Source organism: Herpailurus yagouaroundi, unplaced genomic scaffold (genome assembly GCF_014898765.1).
Source record: "Herpailurus yagouaroundi ecotype Mexico unplaced genomic scaffold, PumYag 182, whole genome shotgun sequence".
Lineage (NCBI taxonomy): Eukaryota > Metazoa > Chordata > Mammalia > Carnivora > Felidae > Herpailurus > Herpailurus yagouaroundi.
The window spans coordinates 52,297,517-52,315,490 of NW_024412413.1; positions in this window are offsets into that span (position 1 = coordinate 52,297,517).

The window sequence follows — 17,974 nt, forward strand, 5'->3', positions numbered from 1 at the left end:
TTTCCTCTTTGCTCCTCGAGCAACAGCTTTGTAATTGCCTCCCTGCTTTAAATCCCTCTCAATTCGAACAATGTAAAATGATTTGTTTTCCTGACTGGGCACTGACTAATACACTTTCCATATTCTTAGCATCCTCCTGGAATGATTCTTTATCCTCCACCAGCATTTCAAAGCAGGTCTTTGGGAGGTAAACATTCTCAAACTTTGTATATCTAAGAATATCTTCATTTCACTCCTTGTATTTCAATGATAATTCATCAGGGTATAAAACCCCAAAAGCAACATTCCTGTGCTGAATGTATTACTCCACTGCCTTCCTGCATCCAGTGTTGCTGCTGAAAATTGTGATGATAGCTTATTCTTGTTCCTTTTGAGGTCATCTGCTCTGTCAAGAATCATCTAGAATTTTTAAAAAATCTAGAATGTTTTACTTGTCTTCTAATATATTTATATGGCTGGTGTTTTTTTTAATCTCCACTGTATGACACTCTAAAAGCCCTTTTGATCTAAAGACTATTATTTGCATCATGTAGTCATAATTCTTGAAATATTTCTTCACCTACTTTCTCATTCTAGGATCCCTATTATATTGGCACTCTTTATGTTCTTATCTTTTAACTTTTCTTTTATCTAGTTGTTCTCTTCATGATCTCTTTCTGATACCTAAGGGCTTGGTCTTCCAGGTCATTCATTAGTTTATCCAAGGTATCTGTTCTGCTGTTCAATTCATCTGTTGGGATTCTCAGTTCATCTATTGCTTTCCTCTTACCCACTATATCTGGTTGGATCTTCTTTACACTGTTCATTTCTGCTTTCTATCTCTGATATTTTTTCCTTTGAGGACATATATTTATTTTATATTCTTGCACTCTTTGAGCCATTAATTCCAAATTCCTTTATTATAGATTGTTGTCTGTCTTTTATAGAAATCAAACTCCTCCAATCTCTCCCTTTTTCTCCGAGTTCAGCATATCAATTGGCTAGTAATGTGGCACCAGATGGAGGGGCTAACCAAAGTCATCCAGGTCTTATGTGTTGTTGACCCTTTCCTGAGAGTTTAGAAAGGGATAGTGAGGACTGAGACCACTTCTCTTTGGCCACTCCAAACTCTACCACCACTACCACACACAACTATCCACATTCCCAATCAGGTGGCCCTGCTCTCTAAGAACCTCCTTCTACTTCCAGGAGGAAGCTGCAATGTTTAGAGAACAGCATCCCTCACTTAAATCACCTAGCTCACTGGGTGGGGACAGTGGGAAGAAGGAAGAGGGAATTATCGGGAGCCAAACCTTCCACCCACCTTTGGTATTAGTAGCTGGGCTCTAGCTTTCCCACAGCTTCAAGTTAAGGAAAAGTGTCCCTTTATCCCTGCTTCATAGTATCTTTAGGACAGGCAGTGACCATCTTCCTATTTTATCCCTCTTTCAACGTATCCCCAAATGCCACTTTCATTATGTCACTTTCACACTCAAGGACCTTCAATGATTCTTCATGATCCATTGGATTAAAAAAAAGTCCAGCAAACAAGGCCTCCTCTAATGTTTTTTTTTCCCAATACTTTCCTCTGGCATCTTCTAATTTACTTTGCTATCCTATATTTAATCCTACATAGCCATCACAGCATGATTTCTTATCCACAGCAGAGACATAAAAATATACCTCTTAATTGATTGTGCTAGCTTGTAAGCTAATAGTAGTAAAGAAGTGGAAAAATATTTGTTCTTGCTTTAGAAAAAGAAAAATCCCTCTTGCTGGGTACAAAGGGAGGACACAATCTACCATCACTAAGACATGTGTTAAGCATTTTCACAATGTTGGAGAAGGGTTGGCAAAAGAGTGAGCCAAACTCACTTATTTGATCTCTCCTCTGATCAAGGTTTCATGTTTGCAAGATGTCTTAGTAGTTTGCAGCTATGGAACAGGCTTATGGAAACTGACCTCATGATGTCAATCTCATTAGCGGTATTTTAACAAACAGGAGCTAACCTGAAAGGAAAGCAAAGGCACCAAAAGATGATGTAACCTGTCTAAGTGCCCTGGTCTAATAGCTCAGGTTATTGGCCAAAGGACCACTGCAGCAGTTTGCAATTATAATTCTCTCCCCTCAATCATAAAAATTTGTCAGTTCAGTGGGAAGTAAAATGGGTCTTTAAATGAAGATTGCAAGGTAAACTTGTGCATCACAAGCAAAATACATGCCTTATTCCAACAGGAAAAGTAATTTAAAATGTGCAGCAGTTGGATGAGATTTCTTTTAGTGGTTCTTCCATTTATCTTTGGAACCCAGTCATTTCTATGTCACCGTGCCCAAGTAGCTTAGAGAACATAAGAGCTGCCAACAAGGTCTCTGACTTTTTAAAGGCCTGTTTTTGTCTGCATGACTAATGGTGCCTATGTGTACTTAGGAGGAAATACCAAGCTAACAAGGAAGACCACGAATCCACAAAATTTTAATTCTAGTCTTGGTAGAAGTTAACCTCCACATTCATGTTTTTGTGTTATGAATTTTCATGACAACTTTAAAGCTTGCCATGGTATTTATGGTAATTTCATTACAAACCGCATCTTCATCTTTTAATTTCTTTCCTATTTATAATTATACAACTGTAATTAAAAGGTATTATCACTACACGCTATCCTAACTAAAGCTAGGCCTGCTAGACTTACAATATTTAGGACATTTCCCTGGCTTCATTTCTTTTCTCCATTTTGGAAGAAGGGTGGGGGAGGGAAGGGAGGCAGTGGAGACTTTGGTCATTATAACCTCAAATCCTTTCATCAACTTCTCTTTGTTCCTTAAAAAAATTAAAAGTTTTTCCAAACAGTCCCCCCCCCCCCCGGCCCCCCACCAAATGAAATGTTTGATGTAATAGTTTCCATTTCAGCTTCTCACCACATCTGAAGTGATACTCATTCGGACTCACTAAGAACATGCAAAGGACTCCAAGGATTGTTGAGACTTGAATTGAATTCTGTCTTCCAGTGGTGGTGCGGGAGCCTCTGTCCCCATTGCTCAAAGGGTCCCAGAGGCTGAGCGCCATGGCTGAGGTAATTCTAACCTTTCTCGTTCCACACATAGGAGGTACTGGTGGGAAAAGGCTTTTCCTCATTCCAACGAGGTACCACTCACAAGTCCAAGAAAATTATTTAGAGGCAAGGAAACTGAGCATCTGAGGCTAAGCCTCAGCTGAAAAACAACAACAACAACAAAAATGGAGCAAGCTGATAATTAACCACACTTTCAATATCTTCAAAGGTTGAGTCTGCAGAGCCCAGCAGAATTGGCTCCCTCATGGAGTTCACGAACTAGTTGGAAAAAGGATGCACATCGGCTGGTTTTTTGCCAACCTACTATCCATTTTTCCATTAGAGAACTGACACTCTCCCAGCCCGTGCCACCCTGATAGGACTGTCAACTGCTGCATGTCACTTAATTTAAGTCAAACCCACTGAACCAGGTCAACAAAATCACTTCGGGTAAAAGAGTACTGAAACAATCTGTTGCTGTTTTGATCATTACTGTTATAAATGTGGCCTCATATTGATCACCGATTATCAGACTCCTCCTTCTGTCATGAAAAGCTCTTCTTGGGATACTGTGGGATCTTTTCCTGCTGGTGGAACTTCATCAAAACAATCTTGACCCACTAGAAAGTTGAATATCAAAAAAGTAAGGGTCAAAATCTCGATTGCTTCTCTTCTGAAAGGATCCTGAGTGCCTCTTGGTCAAACCTGTCCTCTTTGTCAAGCCACAGGAAAGGCTCTCTTCCCTGAAGCACTTCCTCCGGAGCAAGGGGTAACAACCTGCCTTAGATTGAGAGTGATTCCTCACAAACGTAACAGAATCTGCTCCAGAATGACTTGCTGTCGGCATTTCAACCAGTGCTTTACAACCTTAGCTCCATATTGGCATCACTTGAGTTGTTCTTGGAACTGATGCCCAGGCTGCATGCCACCAATTAAGTCAGAATCTCTGGAGGTGAGACCCAGGCCTCAGGGTTTGTTCAAGTTCTCAAGATGATCCCAGTGTGCAGCCACGTTGGACACAAAGAGGCTCCTGGCAACTTTGAAATAGCCAGATTCTCTCTTTTAATTTTATTTAGCTGATGTTCCCACTGTACAATAAGGGTATTAATATGTTATCATAGGTACTGCATATATTTGTCTCAGTTTGCTCTTTATGATTTTGCCAGAGACACAAACACATATGCACATACAGATATGTACGTATATATACATATATATGTAATATGTGTCTATATGTATACATGTGCATATAATATATATCCATATTACATATATACTATATGTATTTTTTGCAATAGTGTTAGGGAGTGGGCAGGATTGCAAGTTGACAGAGCTAATAACAGGTATGCTTACTGACCCAGTGACATGATGGCTCTTAAATAGAGTATAAGTTCATTCACGGAAATTTTGGTTTATTTGTTTAGTGTTCACTTTGTGCCAGATACTGTACTAAGTTCTAGGGACTCAATAGTGACTAAGAGCATACCCAGTCCCTGTACTAATGGAGCCTAGGGCAGGATGGTAGACAGTTATCAAACAATCACAGGGATAAATGTTACTTACACACCACAGCCTGTGCTCTGGAAGAAAGGAACATGAACTCTAAGAGGATGCAACAAGGACCTAAGAGCTTGGGGCATTCCTGGCCTCCCTGAGAATTATTCCAAAGCCATCCCTTACTCACATGGATTCTTTATTAAGGATGTTCACTTCCTCACTGCAAAGCAGTTTATAGTCCATTATATGAAGAGAGGCTCCAAGATGGACTTTTAGAATACTATGTTTTTAGCACAGTGCTTAACACGTGACTTATTTTGGAATATGCCTAATCACCAGCAAGCCTTAGATACGCATTCCACGTTGGTCCCTAAGGAACTCATCTGTGGTTTGGTCAACCACAGAGCCATTCACTCTACAAATTATCTACAGAGCCACGGAGTAGAATCTCTCCAGCTTCACAATCGACTCTTTGTTCCCCAGAATTTCAGGAATTCTAAAAATTCCAAGATGTTTAAAAAAATCTATATATGCTAGAGAGAATTGGTATCACCAATACTTAGGTGCACCCTGGAGTCAGAGCCTCATTCAATTTAACATTACTGATCATCACTGTGGACCAAGCCCTGCTCTACGTGCTGAGAACATCTGTAGATCTAAAGCTTTTCAAGATTTATGTTGTTCTCTCCTATAGAAAAGCAGGAAACACATTTTTACTTTTTAATCCCTACTCCCACCCACCCTGGAGCCCACAAAGGGACAAACATCCAGTAGACATTCTGTAATGCATGTCGAATAAATGGGAACCATTAGGGTACTTGGGTTTCCAGACATCCTCTGATGGGGTTTAGATCAGGATGTTGTTGCCATCAGGCCGGGGGCCTTGGGATCCTTTGGTGGTGATGGTAGTGGTGACGGGGGCAATATGTGTGTAGCCGCTCTCTTTCACTCCACAGGAATTTTTACGTTTCTAAGCCAACAAAATGTTCACCAGGGAACACTGAAATCTGCCCCGGTCACAGGGCAGGCCTTTGGAACAATTAGGAACAGAACTCAGATCTCCTAATAGTTCTTGGTAATTCTCAATGGATGCTATAACTCTGACCCAAAAGACTTCCTTTGAGGAGTTATGATTTCACAATCTGACCACCAAATGTTGTAAATGAGATTGTGTCATGATGCATCAATCCAATCAGGAGAGATGAGATGAGGCCTGTTGGTAAACATGCATGAGATGAACACCCAAACGCTCACAGAGGACTCTTGTGGAATTTTTATTCAGCTTTGGTAGCAGAAAAGAAAGATCTCATACACACATACACATACTCCCTCAGGACTGGGGGGGTCTATCAGACCTTGTGGAGACAGGGAGACCAGGTGATACTGAAGTTTAAGGCCTAGAAGTCACACGCTGCCCCCAAATGGCAGACAGGGACGGGCTGTAAGGCAACCATCAGATTGAAGAGATAATCTTGTATTGACTCTGTTCACCCCCAAATGCTCAGATTTTTATAACTACAAGACTGAATGGACTCTGAGAAAACAACTATACACACTATCGGCTGATAGCCTTCTATTTACTGTTTCGTTTGTACTTTGTCAGATGGGTATGGTTTCCAACATTGCCTTCCTTTCTTTCCCTTTTTAAATCCTTTCCTTTCTAGAATGTGATAGGTTTCATTCCCTTTCCCTTTAAAATTACTTCAGACTCACTTTGATTGGTGGGTAAGAGGAAGGAAGAGAGAAAAGAGAACACTAACTCTCTGAAGACACTCCATCCAGTCTTCCTGAGGCCGAGTGGATTCCACTAGGACTGGCTGAGTGACTCCGATATGGGAAGCACCTATGTTAGGCCAGAGGGAAGCCTGTACTCCCCCCAAGGAGACTGTCGTGTCCTGGGGTGCATGAGAAGGGACAGCACAGGAGTGGGATGGGTTTGGGAGGTTCTTTGTGACTTCTACTTATCCTGGAAGAAAATTCCACCAATGTCATTCAGAAGTTGTTTTTTTTTTTTTCCTAATATTTACTTATTTTGAGAGAGAGAGAGAGAGTGCACGCAACAGGGAGGGGCAGAGAGAGAGAATCCCAAGCAGGATCCACGCTGTCAGCGCAGAGCCTGATGTGAGGCTTCATCCCATGAACTATGAGATCATGACCTGATTATGACACGCCTTAATTGTCTTGGTAATGCAAAGGGTTCGGGTATGTGGGTTTTTCTCAATCATCTTCATTTGCTAGCAGCTAACGTGATTCCAGGTGTACAGCATTTACACACACAACAAATGCCTGTTGCATGAAACTGCAAAAATTCCGTCTGTGTAAAGGTTATCAGGGAAAAAAATCACAGAGCAGAGAACTTTTAATCTGTTCACTTTTCTTAATAAAAAAATCACTTGACATACTATGATTTTGTGCTTTGCTTCCAAATATCTCTTAGGAATTGAAGCCATGGTACAATTTGACCCTCCAAGTAGACCCTCCAAGTAGATAATCCGTAAGAAATTAACTGCCTTATATATGTGAGTCCAAACCTTAGATACAAATGTATGCACTTTCTTCTCTTGTATACTTAGAGAAATGAATGTATTTACTTTTTATTTACGTGTCAGTGATGCTGATTTCCATTTTTCATTCAGTTCTATCAAAAACAGAAAAGGTATCTTGCTTGTTTCAGTAGTGTAAATACCTCGTCCAATGAATTGTCTCTGGTAACCGCTGCCAGGCCGGCAGATTGCACGGGGCATGGAACTGGTTTTGTAGTGACTGTCCGGAAAAGCAGTTCTTGGACATGACAAGCAAGCGTGTGGGTGGGCCTGGACTGGATCGATTCCTCTTCTCCCTGGTTCCGTTGATCTGATACTGTGCCATACAATGCATTCGCTCTATGTCAGTCTGTGCTACCAAGCCTTGAATCAAGGCTCTTGCAATTATTTTCATTTGAAAATAATTCTTGGTCCCTTCATATGCCATGCAATTGACCGAAGTTCAACTGAAGAATCTCGTTGCCACTGATGTCTATAGAAAATGATTTTTCTCTAACATCCCCCATAAAATGTGGGTGAGCTGCCTGCCTTACGTGTGAGCACATCTTAGCACATCTTATGTGTTAGCATGAATGGATTCTCTCTCTAAACTGAGTATTCCGGCTCTTTACTCTGCTGCCTGTGACCTGGAAGTGGAAGAAAAGAATAGGGGAAGTGTGCACGGCAGGAGAGCTTTCTGATTGGAGTCTGAGCTAAAATCGGTTTTTCCTTTTGTGCTTCTCATGGCCTGTGTCACACCATCGGACATTGTCTGAGTCCAGCAGCTGAAGTGTAATCACCACGCAACCTATTGTCACTGGCCCAATGTCAAACAAAAATACAGCGTTGACATAGTGTTAGGAAAGCATGCCATGCCATCAGCCTACTGGTCTTGCAAAATGTAGAAATAAAATTGCTTTCATGGCTTCCATTACAGTTATGTGATATTCAAAATATTTAATTATAAGTAAGTTACAGGCGCTGACCACTCAGAACAGACACCTGAAGTAATTAACTGGTACCTTCTGACTGAAAGTCACATATGGGAAATTCTTATTTTTCCCAGATGCCTGTGACATAACTAAAACTTATCCTTGGAATGCTTGTGTTGACAAAATCGTGAGATGGAGTCTGCTTCAAAGTAGGAAACAGCGAACTACAGTGCCTGTGATTAAAAATAGCATAAGGACCAGCACTTTCTCGGATCACCATGTGCCCCCACTATGTCCCCAGTGCCTACTTGTAGACATCTCCGTGGGGAAGTCACCACTGCCCTCAGGAATGCCAGCTAGCAGGAGTCGGCAATTTGTCGTCCATCTTTGGATGACTGCCATTCCACAGCCCTACCCCAAGCCCTCTGTTTACAGCCTTGCAACCCTGACGGTCCATCCCTGTGGCCTTTGTTGGTCAGAGCGATTTTCTATTCTGATTTGCTGGAGGTTGTTATGGAAGAAAAAAAGGATCAGGAAGTAGGTGATTGATTTTTTGAAGAAGTTTGAGAACTACCTCTCTAGGGCACAAGACGCAAATATCAAAGGACTCAGGTAATCTTGGCAAAGTGGAACTGAAACTTTACCTGTGAGTATTCAAATCGGGTCCTTTCATGGCAGGGGTCCCTGATTCGCTTTTTCAAATCATTCTGGTAAATCAAACTATGAGTGCAAGTTACCCAGGCAAGGGAAGTTAATAACAACTGCTTCTCATTTTCATCAAAAGTTTCATATCCAAGACCTGAGAGAATATTCAGTTGTTCAGGAATCAGTATCAAATTGGTTGTGTATGAATGATAATGAGGCAAGTCATATTGATCATTTAAGGAGGAAACCCAGTAATTATTAAGGCAGGTGAGTTTGTCATTCGATCTGAACATTTAATTCATTTGTTAATGCCACAAACATTTGCTGAGCTCCTCCATGCACTATGGTGGGATGAGTAAGACAGTGCCTGGCTTAAAAGAAACCCAAAAAACCCTACTCCTTTCACTGACATTCTCAGGATAATCGCTTAATCCTCTCACATATTTTACCTATATAGATAGATACACCTGTGAGTGAGTAAGTAGAGAAAAGGACCTAATAATCTTGGCGTCTTCTGCCCACAGAGAGTCGTGGGAAACACTCTGACACAGAAGTCAAGAGGCTGGTGTGGAGGAGGCTTTTCTTTGAACATAGCCCTGCCACTTTCTTGCTGTGGGTTTGTATGCAAGCTACTTAACCTCATCTGTTAAAGAGAAATATTTTCAATGTTATATATAATGGAAAAATCATGTCACACTGTGCCATTCACATAGTAAATGTTCAGTAATAGTGCACTTCTCAGGATATATAAGTAGTAATATGAAATTAATACAGCAGAAACCCAGTTCACACACACATAAACCCACAAACAGATGTTGCTTTGTATGAGGACTCCCATAAGGGGAGTTAGGGAAGAAGTTCTTGATCATTGGAGTAAGTGACTGCCATGGACCAGCCGTCTTACTCCTTTTGTCTTATTTGGTCCTCACTACAGTCCTGTGCAGTGGATATTGTCACCATTTTGCAAATAAGGAAACTGGGGCTAAGCAAATTTCATCAGACCAAGGTCACACAGTAAGCAAGATAGGAGTCTAGCTTTACCTGACTTCGATGTGAGTGCTTTTTCCTCTAAGCCTTTGGCTCTCAAAGTTTGTTTTCAGGGGAGTGGTATCAGCATCACCTGGGAACTTGTCAGAAATGCACACTTTCAGCCCCTCTCCAAACCCACTGAGTCAGAAAACTCCAGGACCTAGTCATCTGTGTTTCAACAAGCCCTCCAAGCAATTCTGAGCCCTCCAAGAACCCCTGCTCTAAGCCATGCATCTCCTCTTTAGTTAAGATCCTACTCCTTATTCTGTATTTTAAAAAGAGCATAGAAAAAAAAAAAAACCCTTGGGCCCTGGATTTGGGTTTACTCCAACTCCTCAGCAATGATGAGTTGAGTAACTCAAGTAACAAGCCACTTCTTGTCCCCTTCCAGCCCACAATGCCTATAGGTAAGGAAGTAGAAATTAATCATGGGAACCATGTTTCATATTCTGAAGCCTCTGGAGCATCTCTCTTAGAAGAAAATAAGTGCTTCCCTTCTTGGTGTTGTCAAAACTGGTGGTTTCACTCCCCATTATGCCACTTGGTCCCAGGCAACATGATATACTTATTAGGGTCCTGCTGTATGCCAGACACTGAGAGAACAGTGGAGAACAAAACCAGCAAAGCCTCCCCTCAAGGAGTATATGACCTTATTTCTCCCAGCATTGGACATCGTTGACCTTTCCTAGAATCCTTGAACTCCCAAGGCAAATGGACAAGTTAGGGGTTCCCTCCTCTTCCTCCATCCATCCACCAGTGCCCATCTATATTTAGAATGAGAATACCTGTCACTCCTAAGCAAAGATGTTACTGGGAGAAACCAGACAATTTACTCAAGCCCTCATGGACCACACGCAAGGGAGTGTAGCTAAACAAATGAACAAAGATCCAAGAAAAGCCACTCAAGTTCAGTGAAACAGCTTTCCACGCAACCCCTACACCAGCAGTCCAAGAATTTTTATTCTGGCCATTAGGCTGCGTGCCTATGGACCTCAGCATGGACCTGAAAATCAGATCTGCCAAGCCAGGACCCATGTCTTTCAGTATTTTAGTCCAATGTTTTCTGAGTTTCATGGGTGATGGTGTGATGCTGGAGTCATCACAAATCATCAACTACTCTAGCTAAAAGGCAACCACCCTGAATTTGCTCTTTATTGACTATATAAGAACCATATTGTTTCCCACTGAAAATAGGTACTATTTGGAGAATAAAAGGACCCCTAATGCATATTCCACCTGCTGCTAGCCAGGTCTTTCAAAGCCATTGCCTTCCCTGAATGATTCCAGCTGCTGCTCTCTTTTGTGCTGGCTTTTATGGGTTGTAAGGACGGATACATAAGGTGTAGGTCAGTTTTTTAGAGAAGGTAGAAGTCTTGCCCCCTCAACCCAACACATGCTCCTCTTTTCTTCCCTCCTCCCTACTGGAATTAATAGGGATAAAGTTTGCTAAAGCAGCTAATTACATGCTTTCAGATCATTCTGGCCTGTACACAGACTGACTAGAAAACTAAATGATCTCATTTGGAAGAGGGGAACCAATATTTGAGGGAAGGAGGAGTGATGTGTTTATAATATTTATGTTCTCCTGCCTCTTGTCTAACTCACAGGCAATTTCCAGAATAAAATCCTTACATGTTTTTTCCATCAATTGGAGAACTTGAATCAATATTATGGGCAGAGATTTTCCTTGTTTAAATTTCCCTCCCACCTCACAGTGTGCCTGCTACACGTTTGTGTCATAAATCCCAGCATAAAATTCCCTGTTGTTTAACTTGCCCATAAATGTGGAGCATGGACTCATGTTATATGATTCCTGACCTGAACGTGAGTTTCCTGTGGTCTCGGGGTGCCTTGAGGAGGACCTAATATGTTCACCTGCTTGCTTTCCAGGCAATAAACCCAGAACAGGTGAAACGAGGAGGAAATTTAAATAAGATCAAAAGGTAGGTTCAAAAGAACAGACAAAGCCATCTGGAACGCCTCAGTGCTGCCAATCTCAAATACGAGACCCGGTGGAATTTCAATTGGAATTTCTAGTTTTTCTTTCTTTCTAACCTCAACTCTTCTTTGGGAGAAAGCTCCTTGTCCCACAGGTCGGGTCAGACCCTGGCAAGTGAAAAGATACTCATTTCTTCTAAGTGCACTGTTGACAACCTCTTTCTTCTTTGCAGTCCCCTGGACTCCACTCTTGTTGCTTTCAATAAGTGTGCAGCGGTCTTCAGCATTTCACCCTTGCAGAATGAGTTTGGGGAGTTTGGAAGTTATTTGCTGAGATAGTCGGGGAGAGTTTCACTTTGGACTTCAAATTACTCTATTGCTGAAAAGACTATGCTGAACAAACGGGCCAGTAGGAGGACAAATTGGTATAGGCCTCAATACAATTTGGCAATATGTAGCAAAATCCTTAAAATTATGAACCCTATTTGACCCAGTAACTCCATTTCTATGAATTGACCCTAAGGAAATAACTGTACCAAGACAGTAATGAATGTAACTGTACAAAGACATCCTGATGAATAAAGACATTCTTATTCATATTCTTATTCATAGGAAAAACTGAAAACAACCTAATGTCCAACAGTGAGGTTGGTTAAATAAATTCTGATATGTTGATAATTAGGAATACTATGCAGTCATTATAATAATAACAGAGACCAAAGGTTTTGACCAGGAAGAACGTCCACTTATATTAAGCTAAAAAAGAAGTTACCAAAAGCAAGTGTATACTTGTTATCTCCCCCCAAGTTATATACACACACACACATATATATATGACTTATGAAATTTTTTCTATGAAATTCTTTTTAATAGACCACACATACTGAAGTTCAATAAGTATGCATTAAGAAATTATCATGCTAAAATGCCATTATATTTTTTTCCTCCAATTACAGTGAGGTAAAATCAACAAGTATTTCCCATGAAGATTTGAGCCTTTAAAGCCTCTTCCATGTTGGGCTCATTATGCTCATGCTATTTTGGGTCAATATGACATACATCCTTCTTCCATTTTGAAATGTTTCTCATTGAAAAAAAGGTTTTATTTGTGGGATTCGTTAGGAACCCTGACATAAATAAAGACACACACATCAAGGACAGCTATTTCCACACAGTGTCAGAAAATATTTCATTGTAGTGGCTTCTCTTGAATGAAGGCCAAAGCCTGAATTGGAACTGAGTGAAAAGAAAAAAAAGTCTTACAAGTAAGTTTCTCTAAAACAGATTTAGTGTGCATTTCTATGAAAGAACTTTACACACATTTCCATTCTAATTAAAAACATGATTGGTAACATACGTCTTTATGCTATGAATGTTTTGGTAAAGGAAACTCAAGGACGAGCAATTACACACATCTCTAAGAAGCCTAATTATTCACTTTGAGGATAAAAACAAAAAATTTATAACAAACAACAACAAAAGCAATTTGTGATATTGACTTTTGACATCTAATTCTCCTATGGAGGTGATTGAGTATAAAGGATGCTATAAGCTAGAAATTACAGACAAGACTCTTACTGTGACCTCAATCCTGGCTGCCCCATAGCATACCCACCCTGTTAGGGATTCTGATTTTATACATCTGCATAGGACCTGGACATCAGCCGTTGTTTAAAGTTTTGGGGCACCTGGGTGGCGCAGTCGGTTAAGCGTCCGACTTCAGCCAGGTCACGATCTCGCGGTCCGGGAGTTCGAGCCCCACGTCAGGCTCTGGGCTGATGGCTCGGAGCCTGGAGCCTGTTTCTGATTCTGTGTCTCCCTCTCTCTCTGCCCCTCCCCTGTTCATGCTCTGTCTCTCTCTGTCCCAAAAATAAATAAAAAACGTTGAAAAAAAAAAAATTTAAAGTTTCCTAGGGCCTCAAATATGCAACCATCATTTAGAAGACCTGAACCTTTATAATTATGCAATTGTTATTATACATAATTATTATTATATTTATGCAATTATTCTGGAAACCCAGAAGAATGAAATGTTATGGTTTGAAAGGAACATGCATGTAAACCGACCCTTATTTTGCAGAGGGGGACACCGAGGCCTGGCAACTTCCTTGGAACGGCTTCATTTTTTTTTCTTATTTTGGTGACAAAGAGCGACAGTAAGACCAGCATTTCTTAGGGGATTTCCTTTATCCCTTCTCATGTTTACTCAGTTCTCAACCATTTTTTCCATAGAGGCACAAAGTTCTATGGCCACCATCTTCCCATTCAGTGAGTGGGACTTTAAGTTAATGTGAATTCAGACAAAGGCAACCATTTGTTGAAAGCTTTTGCTACCCCAGGCATTACCTCATGTTGCCACAACTCTATGATGCATATATTCTTCTATTCCCATTTTCTAGATAAAGAAGCTGAGACTCAAAGGGGTTCCATAACCTGCCCAATGTCGGGCAGCTGGAAACAGTGGAACTGGAATATGGACTGGGCTCTCCCCAACTTTGAGTTGTCAGAAAAGAGAATGAGAAAGAGGAGCTCTCCCTTGAGTAAACTCACAATCCAGGATCCTGATTTTTATGAACATTGGGAACAGATCTGAGAAGATATTCACATATGTCCATTTCCGTACGTGCTGCCAAGATAGCAGGAAGGGGAAGATGAACGATTCAGTGGGAAAATGAGAAAAATAAAGCTCTTGATACCAGGGTTAAAGGCTTCACTGAACCAATGTGGCAAGCAAATTACACGGGCTTTTACTTATAGGATAAAAGTCCAATGAGAGGCACTAAGCACTCACAGGGAGAGCCTTCCTTCCACAGGAAGGAACCCCCTGGCAGGCTACTCTCGCATGGCTAGGACTGATTTTCTCTGAAATATGCTTCAGGTCTCACTCACTCCATCCCCGCATTCTCCTCAATCTACTTGGAACTCCCTTTGCCTCCTCCTTTATCTGGCTAACTCCTGCTGGTCTTTCAAGATTTGTTCATCATTCAGTCTACCTGCACCTCTCTGATCTCCGAAGAGCAGATTATATAGTCCCCTCTTATGTATCTGTAATATGCAATGACACCATATCAAAGCACACGAGGTTGACGTGTCTGTTCGCTTTTCTTCCTGTCACCACAAAATGCCAATTCCTTGAGGTGAGGCCTGTGTGTTCCAGTGCTTCGTCCATCTCTAGCACAGGGCAGGCCCTCAATACCCAAGCATATGATAAATGGGTACTCCTTCCACATAGGATGGAATAAAGCTTAGAAATGCATTAGAACAGAGAAAATAATATTATAATGCTAAATGTTCACAGCTGGCATGAGAATCTCTTAGAAAGGGAAACAATTTGGTCTGAAAAATAATTTTATTTTTTCACAGTGAGACCCTCTCCTCTCACACCCTTTTATCCCTCTCCCTTGGTGCAACAGACTGAATGTTTATGTCCCCACACCACCCCCAAATTCATATGTTGAAACCCATCCCCTCAATGTGATGGTATTTGGAGGTGGGACATTAGGTTGCAAGGGTGGAGCCATCGTGACCAGGATTAGAGTCCTTATAAAAAATACCCACGAGAGGTCCCTCAACCCTTCTGCCATGTGAGGTTATAGCAAAAATCCAGCTCTCTATGAACCAGGAAGTGGGCTCTCAGACACTGAATCTGATGACATCTGATCTTGAATTTCCCAGCCTCCAGAACTGTGATAAATAAATGTTTGTTGTTTATAAGCCACCCAGTCTATGATATTTTGTTATAGCAGCTCAAGATACCTGGTTAGGTCCTCTACGTTGGCTAGGACCAAAGATTCTGAGATGATAATTAGATTATTCTGCATCCAAGAAGGATGCCTGTTTGAAGATTCACAGACAATCCAGGAGAAGGGAGTGAGGAATAGACAAGAGAGGAAGTCATTGATATGATGACAGTCTCCGTACTATGCAACATGGTAATTCCTGTTGACCCTCTAAACTTTAAAAACTGATGTGTTCTTAATCTAAGTGATTTTAACATCCTGTAGATTTAAATACAAGACTGAGTTTCACATTGGAGTTGATGTGGAGTAAGATGGAGATAGCCCATTAGGACAAAAGAGCAAAAAATAGTGATTTCATCAGCTCCCATGCTTCCTGTAAAGGCCTCATCTGCAAAGCAGAGCATGGAATGAAGTGCTAACCTGCAACATGGACAACGCCAACACTCGGAAGGTGACGGAAGTGGAACCTGCTAAAATGAACCGACAAAGGAGATGAGGCTGCACTTGACGGTACTAGCAAAACAAGTAGGTTTGTAGCTTATTTTATAGGTCAAATACAGCCAAATCTGGCCATTCAGATGCTTTGATGTGCTTTCATGGCCAGGGGGGTGGCCCAGCACTCATAACCAGCTCTTCATCTCCTAAGTCACTGTGACACGAGATGGCCGCGGCTCCCACCTGGAACACAACAGTCCAAGTCCCATCTAGCTGGGTGGCTGCCTCGGGGAGGGGGGCAGTGAGGAGAGGAAGGGGACAGCGGTTCAGACACATCCTACTATGCAGGACAGCTGCGGGACTGGGGTAGGGTGAAGACACAGAAAAACGAGAAGGACTCTTCTCGTCCAGAAGGAGGGCTCTGGAAGGAGGTGGTTGGAAGGGCATCTATGTCAGGAATGGCTGAAAGAACTGGAAACACCTGGGCAGAGAAGACCTGCACAGGAGAGGGTGGACAGTGTGAAGGGAGAGAAACAAACTCTTCCTGTCATTTAAAAGTCCCATAAAGGCAACAAGTTGTCCCTCAAGTGTGACATTAGAGGGCCCACCTAAGACAGATGAGTGAAAAGTTGGAGGAAGCAAGATACGATTCATAGGAATCAGAAGCCTCTGGCAATGTGGCTTTCAATGGTGCTGATCTTTCCCCCCCCAGGAAACATTTTGGAAATGTGTAGCAATTTTTTCCACCTAAAATAGAGTCACAGCTGAGCATTTACATGTTAAAACACACATTTTCATGATAAGTTTCTTTCCTGTTATCTCTCCCTATGTATTACAGTTAAGGCAAAATACTCAGTTTTTAAAAAAATTGTGCTTGTTAGTTATATCATCTATGGATTTCATTGTTCAATCGAAAAGAAGGTGATGTCAAATATATGTTATGGGGGCACCTGGGTGGCATAGTCCGTTAAGCCAACTCTTGATTTTGGCTCAGGTCATGATTTCATGGTTCGCGAGTTCAAGCCCCGCATTGGGCTCTGTGCTGATAGCACGGAGCCTGTTTGGGATTCTCTGTATCCCTCTCTCTCTGCTCTGCCTCCACTCTCACGCACGCACTCTTTTTCTCTCTCCCCCTCAAAAATAAATAAATAAAACATTAAAATAAACAAACAACTAAACCTTGGGTTGTGAGCATAATTCGTTCTGGAAACATGCTTGTAATCCAAAGCACTTGTATATCAAAGCAACAAATTTCCCCATAAGAAATAATGGAAACTAAGATGAGTCATTTCACAACCCAAAAATATTCATATAAAAGTAATTACAAGGGTGCCTGGGTGACTCAGTTGGTTAAACACCCGACTTTGGCTCAGGTCATGATCTCATGATTTGTGAGTTCAAGCCCTGCTGCAGGTGAGCATTAGCCCCACTTTGGGTGAGCCCTGCTTTTCTCCCCCCCCCCCTTTCTGCCCCCTCACTCACTTGTGCCCCCCCAAAAAAGTGATTGCAATACTGTAATATAATACAAAATAATAAAGAAAATACAAAATATTTAAAAAATTAATTAATTAACCTGCACTTAGCTTTGAAAACCTTCGCGGCTGGTGCGAGGGAGACAAGAGAGAGGAGGGTTATTTTGTGGGATGACTTTCACTGTCACTAACAGAATCACTACAATCAATTGAATCTTTTCCTTTTTGTGCAACTTTAACAAGGAACCTATCCAATGACCTAGAATGAAGCAAAGCATTCCTAAGCTTACTCTTGTATGGAAAAGCAAAGGACCATCCATAGGTGCTTTAAAGTGACAAAAAATACACTAGTGCCAGTTGTGGGCACCTTCCAACGTTTTGAAAAATCATGAATTTCTGCCAAACACTGCAGCCTGAGACAGAGCATCCAAGCATGAGGGATGATCAACCACAATCCTGAGAGAGAAAGAGAGAGAGAGAGAAGAAACACTGGCTCAGTTGTGATCATGAGACATTGGGCATCAGGGTACTACTCATATTGCAAGACATCATTCATTTACCCCCAAAAGTATGGCCAACTAATCTTGACAAAGCAAGAAAGAATATCCAGTGGAAAAAAGACAGTCTCTTTAACAAATGGTGCTGGGAGAACTGGACAGCAACATGCAGAAGAATGAAACTAGACCACTTTCTTGCACCATTCACAAAAATAAACTCAAAATGGATAAAGGACC